The sequence below is a fragment of the Amblyraja radiata genome, chromosome 15 (assembly GCF_010909765.2).
Source record: "Amblyraja radiata isolate CabotCenter1 chromosome 15, sAmbRad1.1.pri, whole genome shotgun sequence".
NCBI lineage: Eukaryota > Metazoa > Chordata > Chondrichthyes > Rajiformes > Rajidae > Amblyraja > Amblyraja radiata.
The window spans coordinates 49,409,718-49,424,610 of NC_045970.1; the positions used below are offsets into that span (position 1 = coordinate 49,409,718).

The 14,893-nt window shown below is 46.0% G+C and overlaps 1 pseudogene; it reads left to right on the top strand.

Annotated features, from left to right (window-relative positions):
- Positions 1–14,893, top strand: part of LOC116981369 — a 63,122-nt pseudogene that overhangs the window by 31,587 nt on the left and 16,642 nt on the right.

The following is a 14,893-nucleotide window of genomic DNA, read 5'->3' on the forward strand; positions in this document are numbered from 1 at the left end:
TCAAGTCTTACCTATTACCTGTGCAGTCTAGTTGTGAAACTGAAAAACCTTGGTTCAAATCCCAAACCAGTGATGTTGGATTTACAGACAAGTGCGGGCAAACATTCACTTCAATTTTTCATCCCAACACGTACAAATTATAACCACATCTCAAGAGTTAATATTAGGATTAATAATAATAATAATAATAATAATAATAATGATGATAATAATGCTGGGCTGCCAACATTGGGTGAGAGTTGAGAGTGAGAAATTGCGAGGGAGTGCAATGATCAAGCCCGAGGGAGTGCAGCAGGGGAGGGGGGGGGGGAGAGGGGTGAGGATCGCCCCACTTTGACTATAGAAACAAGACGAAAATAATGCCACATATTCAACCAAGTAAATGGTTCAATTAAATTAAGATATATGGAAAAAGGCCCTTCGGCCCACCAAGTCCACACTGACCAGCAATCTACCATACGCCAGTTCTATCCTACATGCCAGGGACAATTTACAGAAGACAATTAACCTACAAACCTACACTTTCGGATGTGGGAGAAACCGGAATATCTGGAGAAAACCCATGTGGTCATAAGGAGAATGTACAAATTCTGTACAGACAGCACCCGTAGTCAGGATCAAACCTGGGTCTGTGGTGCTGTAAGGCAGCAACTCTACCGCTGCACCACAGTGCCACCCCATTAAATTATTTTCTCTGTAATGTATTCCTGATGAGAATTTTTATACTGACGAATTGTAATGTTTATATTGGGCTAAAATAGGACACCTTGATAGTGTCCTCTGTGATGTTCAAAGGAAAGACTCTGAACTCTTGAAGTGTTGACGTCAATAAAGGTGAACACATGATTCTGATTTTGCCCTTAGTTGGATAACACACATCTCAAGTTATTGTGTTTTACATCTACATGGCTGGTTTTCAACCTCTTCAGTCTAAAGGTCTCGACCCGAAACATCACCCATTCTTTCTCTCCAGAGATGCTGCCTGTCCCGCTGAGTTACTCCAGCTTTTTGTGTTCATCTTCAGTTTAAACCAGCATCTGCAGTTCCTTCCTACACACTTTGTTAAGCAAAACAGGTCATATTTTCATGTTATTATTTATCTCAACGAAGTCTTTTCTTCACCTCCGTTGCTGCAGAGAATACTATCCCAGTTATCAAATCATTCTTCAAAGTGAAAAAAAAATTCCAGACCTGCCAACATCTCCCAGAAGCCAGAATAAGTCCCCAGAAGCCTAGCTAGAGCGAGAGGTAGGAGCCAGTCTCCCAGTCGCAGCAGAAGGCAATTGAGAGAGGCCCTTTGCTAGAGTTTGTTTAAAGTGGATATCAGGGGAGATGATAAACAAAGTGAAAAGGGGTAGATGTAAGATCTGTAAAGTGAAGAGGGAGATATAACATCTTTAAACTGAAGAGGGAGATGTGATGTCTTTAAAGTAACGAGGGAGATGTGATGTCTTTGTACGTTATGTAATACATGTAATATGTATATAGTGTAAATACCAGTGCCTGTAAAGTCTTGTAACAGAAACTCGTGCCTGAGCCTCGTGACTGAGGTCAAGTGGCCTTCAAGATAAAAGGCAGTGATTGGAGAATAAACGAGCTCTTGAACTATAACTCGGTGTGGACGTGTCTTTTGTGCTGGTCACAACGGAGCCTTGCCTCGGACAGAATCCTTTACAGATGTGATGCCATTTCACGTGTGTCAGATGCGATGGTCAGAATAGAGGCACCAGCAGTGATTTCCCAGCCCGTTACTCAATGGTCACAAATTCACCTGGACGTTAATTGTTTGTCCACTAAATTCTGGGGTAAAAGTTTAGGATTAAGTTTATTGTTGTCACGTGTACTAAGATACACTGAAAAGCTTTGTTTTGCTTCCTATCCAAACAGACCAGGGAATACTGTACATAAGTACAGCTGTTAAACTCAAGTACAATAGATAGAGCAAAGGGGAGATTAGTTCAGTTTAGTTCATGGTCACGTGTACTGTTAAAGGTTTAGGATTAAGGTTTATGTTCATTATTGTCACGTATACCGGGGGACAATGCAGAGCTTTGTGTTGCATGCTATCGAAATATATCAGAGGCTTAAGGTGAAGTGGGGTGGGGGGGGGGGGGGTGGGGGCGTGGGTGGGGGGGAGTTAATGAGAACCTGAGGGGTTAACTTTCTTCCACCATGTGTGGTGAGTGTAGGAACGAGCTGCCAGAGGAGGTAGTTGAGGCAGGTACTATCACAACGTTAAAGAAAGATTTAGATTGGTCTGGGTGGACTATTTCTATGCACTTTGCACTTAATCCAGGATTGCAACTCTTCAACTTGATTGGTAAAGGTGTCAAAGGTCACAGGAAGAAGGCAGGATCATGGGTTTGAGAGATAAAAATAGATCAGCCATGATCGAATGGCAGAGCAGACTCGATGGGCCGAATGGCCTAATGCTGCTCCTATTATTTATGAACCTTGACTGGAAGACAGGAAATCTCCAGTCCTTCTACGATTTTCATAAGGTTCATAAGTCATAAGAGCAGCATTAGGCCATTCGGCCCATCGAGTTTACTCCACCATTCAATTATGGCTGATCTATCTTTCCCTCTCTTTCCCGTTCTCCTGCCTTCTCCCCATAACCCCCTGACACCCGTACTAATCAAGAATCTATCTCTCTCTCTGCCTTAAACATATCCATTGACTTGGCCTCCACAGCCTTCCGTGGCAATAAATTCCACAGATTCAACACCCTCTGGCTGAAGACATTCCTCCACCATGTCATTGTCATTATTATTATTATTATTTTTAATCCTAATCTTAACTCTTGAGACGTGGTTATAATTTGCACGTGTAAGGATTAACATTTGAAGTGAATGTTTGCCCGCACTTGTCTGTAAGCCTAACATCACTGGTTTTGGATTTGAACCAAGGTTTTTCAGTTCCACAACTCGGCTGTACGGAGGAAAAGTAAGACTTGATTGTTCCAGTTTCAGTTACATTTCCATTTTCAGGGAGTGAACTATCTGCTCTCACTTTTTCAAGTGTCGCAACATTTCTTTTTATCGCCGCTGGATTTTGAAATGTTCAAAGTCATTTGGCGACAATGATATGACGCCGGCAGTCACCGAACAAATCGCCAAGTGAGACAGGCCCTTAAGGGACATCTTCACTATGCACATTTCGGAGATCAGGACCTTCTCAGGCACTGACACCGATACCGAGTACAGAAGATTAGTTTTTAGTCTTTAGAGATACAGCGCGGAAACACCGAGTCCACCCCGACCACACTATCCTGCACACACTGGGGACAATTTTACATTGATACCCAGCCAATTAACCTACAAACCTGTACGTCTTTGGGGTGTGGGAGGAAACCGAAGATCTCGGAGGAAACTCACGCAGGTCACGGGGAGAACGTACAGACAAGCGCCCGTAGTCAGGATCGAACCCGGGTCTCTGGTGCTGAAAGGCAATAGCTCTACCGCTGCGCCAACCCGCCGCCCGTTAGGAGTTGAGAGGTCAAGTTGCACTTATATAAGACATTGGTCGGGCCACATTTAGAGTATCGTGTTCAATTTTGGGCACCGTGTTATAGGAAAGATGTTGTCAAGCTGGAAAGGGTGAAAAGATCTATCAGGGTGTTGCCAGCAATCGAGGGTTTGAGCTATAGGGAGAGGTTGAGCAGACTCGGTCTTTATTCCTTGGAGTGCAGGAGGATGAGGGGTGATCTTATAGAAGTGTTCAAAATCATGAGCGGAATAGGATTAATGCACAGAGTCTTTTACTCAGAGTGGGTGAATCAGGAACTAGAGGACACAGGTATAAGGTGAGGGGGGTGGGGGAATTTAATAGGGACCTGAGGGGCACCTTTTTTACAGAAAGGGTAGTGGGTGCATGGAACGAGCTGCCGGAGGAGGTAGTTGAGGCATTTAGAAAACATTTGGACAGGTACATGGACTGGACAGGTTTAGAGGGTTTATGGGGAAAAGACAGGAGAATGGCACCGAAGGGGAATGATAGGTCCGTGGAGTAACCTTGATGGGTCGAATAGCCTAATGCTGCTCCTATGATTTATGAACCTTGACTGGAAGACAGGAAATCTCCAGTCCTTGTACGATTTTCATAAGGTTCACGTCATAAGAGCAGCATTAGGCCATTCAGCCCATCGAGTCTATTCCATCACTCAATGGCTGATCTCTCTTTCCCTCCCTTTCTCCATTCACCTGCATTCTCCCCATATCCTCTCACACCCGTACTAATCAAGTACCTGTTAATCCCCACTTTAAAAATACCCCAAAACTTGGCCTTTGCAGCTGTTATGAATTGATGTTCAAGTTATAGGATCAGAATTAGGCCATTCGGCCCATCAAGGTTACACCACCATTTGATCATGGCTGATCCATCTTTCCCTCTCAATCCCATTGTCCTGCCTTCTCCCCATAACCCCTGACACCTGTACTAATCAAGAATCTATTTCTCTCTGCCTTAAAAATATCTATTGGCTTGGCCTCCACAGCCGTCTGTGGCAATGAATTCAGATTCACCACCCTCTGGCTAAAGAAATTCCTCCTCATCTCCTTTTTAAAGGTAGAAACAAAGAAACAAAGAAACATAGAAAATAGGTGCAGGAGTAGGCCATTCGGCCCTTCGAGCCTGCACCGCCATTCAATATGATCATGGCTGATCATCCAACTCAGTATCCTGTACCTGCCTTCTCTCCATACCCCCTGATCCCTTTAGCCACAAGGGCCACATCTAACTCCCTCTTAAATATAGCCAATGAACTGGCCTCAACTACCTTCTATGGCAGAGAATTCCAGAGATTCACCACTCTCTGTGTGAAAAATATTTTCCTCGTCTCGGTCCTAAAAGATTTCCCCCTTATCCTTAAACTGTGACCCCTTGTTCTGGACTTCCCCAACATCGGGAACAATCTTCCTGCATCTAGCCTGTCCAACCCCTTAAGAATTTTGTAAGTTTCTATAAGATCCCCCCTCAATCTTCTAAATTCCAGCGAGTACAAACCGAGTCTATCCAGTCTTTCTTCATATGAAAGTCCTGACATCCCAGGAATCATTCTGGTGAACCTTCTCTGTACTCCCTCTATGGCAAGAATGTCTTTCCTCAGATTAGGAGACCAAAACTATACGCAATACTCCAGGTGTGGTCTCACCAAGACCCTGTACAACTGCAGTAGAACCTCCCTGCTCCTATACTCCATATAACCATATAACCATATAACAATTACAGCACGGAAACAGGCCATCTCGACCCTTCTAGTCCGTGCCGAACACGTATTCTCCCCTAGTCCCATATACCTGCGCTCAGACCATAACCCTCTATTCCTTTCCCGTCCATATAACTATCCAATTTATTTTTAAATGATAAAAACGAACCTGCCTCCACCACCTTCACTGGAAGCTCATTCCACACAGCCACCACTCTCTGAGTAAAGAAGTTCCCCCTCATGTTACCCCTAAACTTCTGTCCCTTAATTCTCAAGTCATGTCCCCTTGTTTGAACTTCCCTACTCTCAGTGGGAAAAGCTTATCCACGTCAACTCTGTCTATCCCTCTCATCATTTTAAAGACCTCTATCAAGTCCCCCCTTAACCTACTGCGCTCCAAAGAATAAAGCCCTAACTTGTTCAACCTTTCTCTGTAACTTAGTTGCTGAAACCCAGGCAACATTCTAGTAAATCTCCTCTGTACTCTCTCTATTTTGTTGACATCCTTCCTATAATTAGGCGACCAAAATTGTACCCCATACTCCAGAATTGGCCTCACCAATGTCTTGTACAATTTTAACATTACATCCCAACTTCTATACTCAATGCTCTGATTTATAAAGGTCAGCACACCAAAAGCTTTCTTTACCACCCTATCTACATGAGATTCCACTTTCAGGGAACTGTGCACAGTTATTCCCAGATCCCTCTGTTCACCTGCATTCTTCAATTCCCTACCATTTACCATGTATGTCCTATTTTGATTTGTCCTGCCAAGATGTAGCATCTCACACTTATCAGCATTAAACTCCATCTGCCATCTTTCAGTCCACTCTTCCAACTGGCATAAATCTCTCTGTAGACTTTGAAAATCTATTTCATTATCCACAACCCCACCTATCTTAGTATCATCTGCATACTTACTAATCCAATTTACCACACCATCATCCAGATCATTGATGTACATGACAAACAACAGTGGACCCAACACAGATCCCTGTGGCACCCCACTAGTCACTGGCCTCCAACCTGACAAACAACCATCCACCATTACTCTCTGGCATCTCCCATTCAGCCACTGTTGAATCCATCTTGCTACTCCACCATTAATACACAACCATTGAACCTTCTTAACCAACCTTCCATGAGGAACCTTGTCAAAGGCCTTACTGAAGTCCATATATACAACATCCACTGCTTTACCCTCATCAATTTCCCGAGTAACCTCTTCAAAAAATTCAAGAAGATTAGTCAAACATGACCTTCCAGGCACAAATCCATGTTGACTGTTCCTAATCAGACTTTGTTTATCCAGAGGCTTATATATATTATCTCTAAGTATCCTTTCCATTAATTTGCCCACCACTGACGTCAAACTAGCAGGTCTATAATTGCTAGGTTTACTCTTAGACCCCTTTTTAAACAATGGGACAACATGCGCAGTACGCCAATCCTCCGGTACTATTCCCGTTTCTAATGACATTTGAAATATTTCTGTCATAGCCCCTGCTATTTCTACACTAACTTCCCTCAATGTCCTAGCGAATATCCTGTCCGGACCTGGAGACTTATCCACTTTTATATTTCTCAAAAGTGTCAGTACCTCCTCTTCTTTGAATCTCATAGTTTCCATAGCTACTCTACTTGTTTCCCTTACCTCACATAATTCAATATCCTTCTCCTTGGTGAATACCGAAGAAAATAAATTGTTCAATATCTCCCCCAACTCTTTTGGCTCTGCAGATAGCTGTCCACTCTGACTCTCTAATGGACCAATTTTATCCCTCGTTATCCTTTTGCTATTAATATAGCTGTAGAAACCCTTTGGATTTACTTTACCTTACTTGCCAAAGCAACCTCGTATCTTCTTTTAGCTTTTCTAATTTCTTTCTTAAGATTCTTTTTGCATTCTTTATACTCCTCAAGCACCTCATTCACTCCATGCTGCCTATAATTATTGTAGATCTCCCTCTTTTTCCGAACCAAGTGTCCAATTTCCCTTGAAAACCATGGCTCTTTCCAATTTTTACTATTTCCTTTCAACCGAACAGGGACATAAAGATTCTGTACTCTTAAAATTTCACCTTTAAATGTACTCCATTTCTCTTCCACATCTTTCCCATAAAACAAAATGTCCCAATTTACTCCTTTTAAATCCTTTCGCATCTCCTCAAAGTTAGCCTTTCTCCAATCAAAAATCTCAACCCTAGGTCCGGTTCTGACCCTCTCCATAATTATATTGAAACTAATGGTATTGTGATCACTGGTCCCGAACTGTTCCCCAACGCATACCTCTGCCACCTGACCCGTCTCATTTCCTAACAGGAGGTCCAGCACCGCCCCTTCTCTAGTAGGTACTTCTATGTATTGCTGCAAAAAACTATCCTGCACACATTTTACAAACTCCAACCCATCCAGCCCATTTACAGAATGTGTTTCCCAGTCTATGTGTGGAAAATTGAAATCTCCCACAATCACTACCTTGTGCTTACTACTAATATCTGCAATCTCCTTACATATTTGCTCTTCCAATTCTCGCTCCCCATTTGGCGGTCTATAATACACCCCTATAAGTGTTGCTACCCCTTTCCCATTTCTCAGTTCCACCCAAATAGCCTCCCTAGACGAGCCCTCTAATCTATCCTGCCAAAGCACTGCTGTAATATCTTCCCTGATAAGCAATGCAACACCTCCACCTCTTGCCCCTCCAATTCTATCACACCTGAAGCAACGAAATCCTGGAATATTTAGTTTCCAATCACAGCCCTCCTGCAACCATGTTGCACTGATCGCCACAACATCATACTTCCAGGTGTCAATCCAGGCTCTGAGTTCATCCACCTTTCTTACAATGCTCCTAGCATTAAAATATACACATTTAAGAAACCCACCCTCTCTTATTTTCTGTTTATTGTCTTTTTCTTCTCTCTCCCCTACATTTTGGGTCAGAGTGCTACCATTCTCTGCCTCCTGCCTCACACACTGACTGCTAGCTTTCCCAATTTGAGTCCCTCCCCCCAACCATACTAGTTTAAAGTCACCCCAGTAGCCTTTGCAAATCTCCCCGCCAGGATATTGGTCCCCCTCGAGTTCAAGTGCAACCCGTCCTTTCTGTACAGGTCGCACCTTCCCCAAAAGAGGTCCCAATGATCCAGAAACTTGAATCCATACCCACTGCACCAGTCTCTCATCCACGCATTTATCCTCCACCTCGCTCCATTCCTACTCTCACTGTCGTGTGGCACAGGCAGTAATCCTGAGATTGTTACCTTTGCAGTCCTTCTCCTTAACTCTCTACCTAACTCTCTAAATTCTTCTTTCAGGACCTCTTCTCTTTTTTTACCTATGTCGTTGGTACCTATATGCACCACAACCTCAGGCTCCTCTCCCTCCCATTTCAGGATTTCTTGGATCCGTTCAGACACATCGCTGACCCTGGCACCAGGGAGGCAAACTACCATCCGGGTCTCCTGTCTGCGTCCACCGAATCGCCTATCCGACCCCCTGACTATAGAGTCCCCTATTACAATTGCCCTCCTCTTCTTTTCCTTACCCTTCTGAGCAACAGGACCGGTCTTTGTGCCAGAGGCCCGGCCGCTGTCGCTGCCCCCAGGTAGGCTGTCTCCCCCACCCTTACTCAAACATGAGTACTTATTTACAAGGTGTACAGCCACCGGGGTACTCACCAGTCCCTGCCTCTGCCCGTTGCCCTTCCTAACTGTGACCCAGTTTTCTGTCTCCCGTGGTCTTGGAGTGACCACCTCCCTGTAACTCCTATCTATGACCTCCTCGCTCTCCCTGAGCAGACAGAGGTCATCGAGTTGCTGTTCCAGGTTCCTAACACGGTCCCTTAGGAGCCCCATCTCGACGCACCTGGCGCAGGTGTGGATGTCTGGAGGGCACTCAGACTCCATGACCTCCCACATATGGAAAAGTTCAAGGGGTATGAAAACTTTTGCAAGCCACTGCATATCTACACACATCAGTAAACTGATAATGTGCATAGGTTGTTATAGTTCATAGTGTGTTTGAAATTGTGTTTGATAGTCTGATGGTTTTGGGGAAGAAGCAGTTCCTGAATCTGGATGATGCAGATTTCAGGCTCCTGTACCTTCTATCCGATGGCAGCGGAGAGATGAGTGTGTGGCCAGGATGGTGTGGGTCCTTGATGATGCTGGCAGCCTTTTCGAGGCAGCGACTGCGATAGATCCCCTCGATGGAAGGGAGGTCAGAACCAATGATGGACTGGGCAGTGGTTACAACCTTTTGCAGCCTTTTCTGCTCCTGGACGCTCAGGTTTCCGTACCAAGGCACGATGCAACCGGTCAGCATGCTCTCTACTGTGCATCTGTAGAAGTTCGAGAGAGTCCTCCTTGACATACCGACTCTCCGTAATCTTCTCAGGAAGTAGAGGCGCTGATGTGCTATCTTTATGATTGCATCAGTGTTCTGGGACCAGGAGAGATCTTTGGAAATATCCACGCCCAGGAATTTGGCAGTCGGCAGTGGGGGCGGGACATGATGATTCAGTGCAATGATTGGAGGAGGGAGGCAGAAGTTGGGAAGTGGGACTGAGGATAGAACGCGGTGAATGGAGGAGGGAGACTTACCCAGGTCATAGGTCACAAGTGAAAAACACTCTTGGTAGCCCTGGACACAAACCTGCGCTTCATCCGCAGCCAGGTTCGATCCCGGGTCTCCGGCGCTGCAATCGCTGATGAACCGCCACTGGACCGTCCCCGTCCCAACCCGAGTGCCGCCCCTTCCCCACGCCCGGGGGTGGCCAGAGACGTCGGGAGTCAGACGAGAGCAGTGCCCACAGGCCCACAGCCAGCGCAGAGAAGCAGCGCTAAATCTAACTCAACTCTGCCTGTCCCACCAGGTTAACCTACAGCCCTGCCTGGACTTACGGGAAATATGGCCCAGGCTTATAGCCAGCACGGAGAAGTAGCGCTAGCTCCATGGCTCCGGACTGGTGTCCCGTCAGTCCAGGCAGCGCTGTAGGTTAACCCGGCCAGACAGGCAGAGTTGAGCTGCATTTAGCACTGGATTGAGCTGAAATTACCATTCACAGGGCCCACAGCTGAAGCTTCCGAAGCCTCGTGTGTTATGTGTATGAGTGTGCACCAAGAAATTGTTTTCCCCCTGTCCTCCCCCATATTTTGATAGCAATTTCCATGCCCGATATAAATGAGACTGTGGGACCCCATCCTACCCCTTCCGAAGTCCACAATCAGTCACTTGGTTTTGCTGGTGTTGAGAGCCAGGTTATTGTGCTGGCATCATTTGGTCAATCGATCGATCTCGCTTCTATACTCTGACTCGTCCCCATCAGTGATACGTTCCACAATAGTGGTGTCGTCAGCGAACTTGATGATGGAGTTCGCACTATATCCGGCTACGCAGTCATGAGTATGGAGTGAGTACAGCAGGGGGCTGAGCACGCAGCCTTGAGGTGCTCCCATGCTGATTGTTATCGAAGATGACACATTTCCACCAATACGGACAGACTGTGGTCTGTGAATGAGGAAGTCGAGAATCCAATTGCAGAGGGATGCGCAGAGACCCAGATCTGAGAGCTTGGTAACCAGCTTGGAGGGGATGATTGTGTTAAATGCCGAGCTGTAGTCAATGAATAACAGCCTGACATATGAGTTTTTGTTGTCCAAGTGGTCCAGAGCGGAGTGGAGAGCCAGTGAGATTGCATCCACTGTTGATCTGTTGTGGTGATAAGCGAACTGCAATGGGACCAGGTTTTTGTCGAGGTATGATTTGATTTGTGCCATGAATAGCCTCTCAAAGCACTTCATCACCACAGACGTTAGTGCCACAGGTCAATAGTCATTGAGGCACGTCACCTTGCTCTTCTTGGGCACCGGTATTATTGATGCCCTTTTAAAGCAGGTGGAAACCTCAGACCTGAGAAGTGAGAGGTTGAAAATGTCCGTAAAAACTCCAGCCATTTGTTCCGCACGGGTTTACCTAATCCCGGACAATTGGAACGAGTCTCCCCCTGGGTGAATAAACTTGAACAATTAACAGTGACGCCTTATTTGTTCTTTGGGGTCCCGGGATTAGGAATAAAACCAAAGGGATCGATTTGAGATGGGAGACACCTCTGAGTCACAGCTTGGTCAAACGGTCATGGAAAAGCATTTTCTTTAGCCTGTGAGCGGTGCTCACCATCTGTTTGCACATATTACAAGTTCTTGGTAATGGAACAGTGCTTCCACGCCTTAAATAGAATCCAAAATTTCCTGGAATTTAATGGTATTTCCTGTAATTCTCAAAAATGCTTCCTGCGTGCTATTTGTCGTTGGTTTTTTTGCGGGCACACGTTATCAACACAAAGAAGAACAAGGCAAAACAGATCTATGTAACTGCACCGTATCTGCCTGCTTCTGTTAATCACGTACAGTATTATGCAAAGCAGCTTTTGTTGCCTCCAACAGCTTTCGTTGTCTTTGTTTTTTCAACCTGCTCTCATGTGTCTCAGTTTCTGCTCTCTCTCCCTCCCACTCTCCCTCTCTTCCTTCCTCCTTCCCTCCATCCCTCCCTCTCTCACTCCCTCCCCTTTCCCTCCCTCCCACTCCTGAATACCAAAGAAAATAAATTGTTCAATATCTCCCCCAACTCTTTTGGCTCTGCAGATAGCTGTCCACTCTGACTCTCTAATGGACCAATTTTATCCCTCGTTATCCTTTTGCTATTAATATAGCTGTAGAAACCCTTTGGATTTACTTTACCTTACTTGCCAAAGCAACCTCATATCTTCTTTTAGCTTTTCTAATTTCTTTCTTAAGATTCTTTTTGCATTCTTTATACTCCTCAAGCACCTCATTCACTCCATGCTGCCTATAATTATTGTAGATCTCCCTCTTTTTCCGAACCAAGTGTCCAATTTCCCTTGAAAACCATGGCTCTTTCCAATTTTTACTATTTCCTTTCAACCGAACAGGGACATAAAGATTCTGTACTCTTAAAATTTCACCTTTAAATGTACTCCATTTCTCTTCCACATCTTTCCCATAAAACAAAATGACCCAATTTACTCCTTTTAAATCCTTTCGCATCTCCTCAAAGTTAGCCTTTCTCCAATCAAAAATCTCAACCCTAGGTCCGGTTCTGACCCTCTCCATAATTATATTGAAACTAATGGTATTGTGATCACTGGTCCCGAACTGTTCCCCAACGCATACCTCTGCCACCTGACCCGTCTCATTTCCTAACAGGAGGTCCAGCACCGCCCCTTCTCTAGTAGGTACTTCTATGTATTGCTGCAAAAAACTATCCTGCACACATTTTACAAACTCCAACCCATCCAGCCCATTTACAGAATGTGTTTCCCAGTCTATGTGTGGAAAATTGAAATCTCCCACAATCACTACCTTGTGCTTACTACTAATATCTGCAATCTCCTTACATATTTGCTCTTCCAATTCTCGCTCCCCATTTGGCGGTCTATAATACACCCCTATAAGTGTTGCTACCCCTTTCCCATTTCTCAGTTCCACCCAAATAGCCTCCCTAGACGAGCCCTCTAATCTATCCTGCCAAAGCACTGCTGTAATATCTTCCCTGATAAGCAATGCAACACCTCCACCTCTTGCCCCTCCAATTCTATCACACCTGAAGCAACGAAATCCTGGAATATTTAGTTTCCAATCACAGCCCTCCTGCAACCATGTTTCACTGATCGCCACAACATCATACTTCCAGGTGTCAATCCAGGCTCTGAGTTCATCCACCTTTCTTACAATGCTCCTAGCATTAAAATATACACATTTAAGAAACCCACCCTCTCTTATTTTCTGTTTATTGTCTTTTTCTTCTCTCTCCCCTACATTTTGGGTCAGAGTGCTACCATTCTCTGCCTCCTGCCTCACACACTGACTGCTAGCTTTCCCAATTTGAGTCCCTCCCCCCAACCATACTAGTTTAAAGTCACCCCAGTAGCCTTTGCAAATCTCCCCGCCAGGATATTGGTCCCCCTCGAGTTCAAGTGCAACCCGTCCTTTCTGTACAGGTCGCACCTTCCCCAAAAGAGGTCCCAATGATCCAGAAACTTGAATCCATACCCACTGCACCAGTCTCTCATCCACGCATTTATCCTCCACCTCGCTCCATTCCTACTCTCACTGTCGTGTGGCACAGGCAGTAATCCTGAGATTGTTACCTTTGCAGTCCTTCTCCTTAACTCTCTACCTAACTCTCTAAATTCTTCTTTCAGGACCTCTTCTCTTTTTTTACCTATGTCGTTGGTACCTATATGCACCACAACCTCAGGCTCCTCTCCCTCCCATTTCAGGATTTCTTGGATCCGTTCAGACACATCGCTGACCCTGGCACCAGGGAGGCAAACTACCATCCGGGTCTCCTGTCTGCGTCCACCGAATCGCCTATCCGACCCCCTGACTATAGAGTCCCCTATTACAATTGCCCTCCTCTTCTTTTCCTTACCCTTCTGAGCAACAGGACCGGTCTTTGTGCCAGAGGCCCGGCCGCTGTCGCTGCCCCCAGGTAGGCTGTCTCCCCCACCCTTACTCAAACATGAGTACTTATTTACAAGGTGTACAGCCACCGGGGTACTCACCAGTCCCTGCCTCTGCCCGTTGCCCACCCTAACTGTGACCCAGTTTTCTGTCTCCCGTGGTCTTGGAGTGACCACCTCCCTGTAACTCCTATCTATGACCTCCTCGCTCTCCCTGAGCAGACAGAGGTCATCGAGTTGCTGTTCCAGGTTCCTAACACGGTACCTTAGGAGCCCCATCTCGACGCACCTGGCGCAGATGTGGATGTCTGGAGGGCACTCAGACTCCATGACCTCCCACATGTGGAAAAGTTCAAGGGGTATGAAAACTTTTGCAAGCCACTGCATATCTACACACATCAGTAAACTGATAATGTGCATAGGTTGTTATAGTTCATAGTGTGTTTGAAATTGTGTTTGATAGTCTGATGGTTTTGGGGAAGAAGCAGTTCCTGAATCTGGATGATGCAGATTTCAGGCTCCTGTACCTTCTATCCGATGGCAGCGGAGAGATGAGTGTGTGGCCAGGATGGTGTGGGTCCTTGATGATGCTGGCAGCCTTTTCGAGGCAGCGACTGCGATAGATCCCCTCGATGGAAGGGAGGTCAGAACCAATGATGGACTGGGCAGTGGTTACAACCTTTTGCAGCCTTTTCTGCTCCTGGACGCTCAGGTTTCCGTACCAAGGCACGATGCAACCGGTCAGCATGCTCTCTACTGTGCATCTGTAGAAGTTCGAGAGAGTCCTCCTTGACATACCGACTCTCCGTAATCTTCTCAGGAAGTAGAGGCGCTGATGTGCTATCTTTATGATTGCATCAGTGTTCTGGGACCAGGAGAGATCTTTGGAAATATCCACGCCCAGGAATTTGGCCGTCGGCAGTGGGGGCGGGACATGATGTTTCAGTGCAATGATTGGAGGAGGGAGGCAGAAGTTGGGAAGTGGGACTGAGGATAGAACGTGGTGAATGGAGGAGGGAGACTTACCCAGGTCATAGGTCACAAGTGAAAAACACTCTTGGTAGCCCTGGACACAAATCTGCGCTTCATCCGCAGCCAGGTTCGATCCCGGGTCTCCGGCGCTGCAATCGCTGATGAACCGCCACTGGACCATCCCCGTCCCAACCCGAGTTCCGCCCCTTCCCCACGCCCGGGGG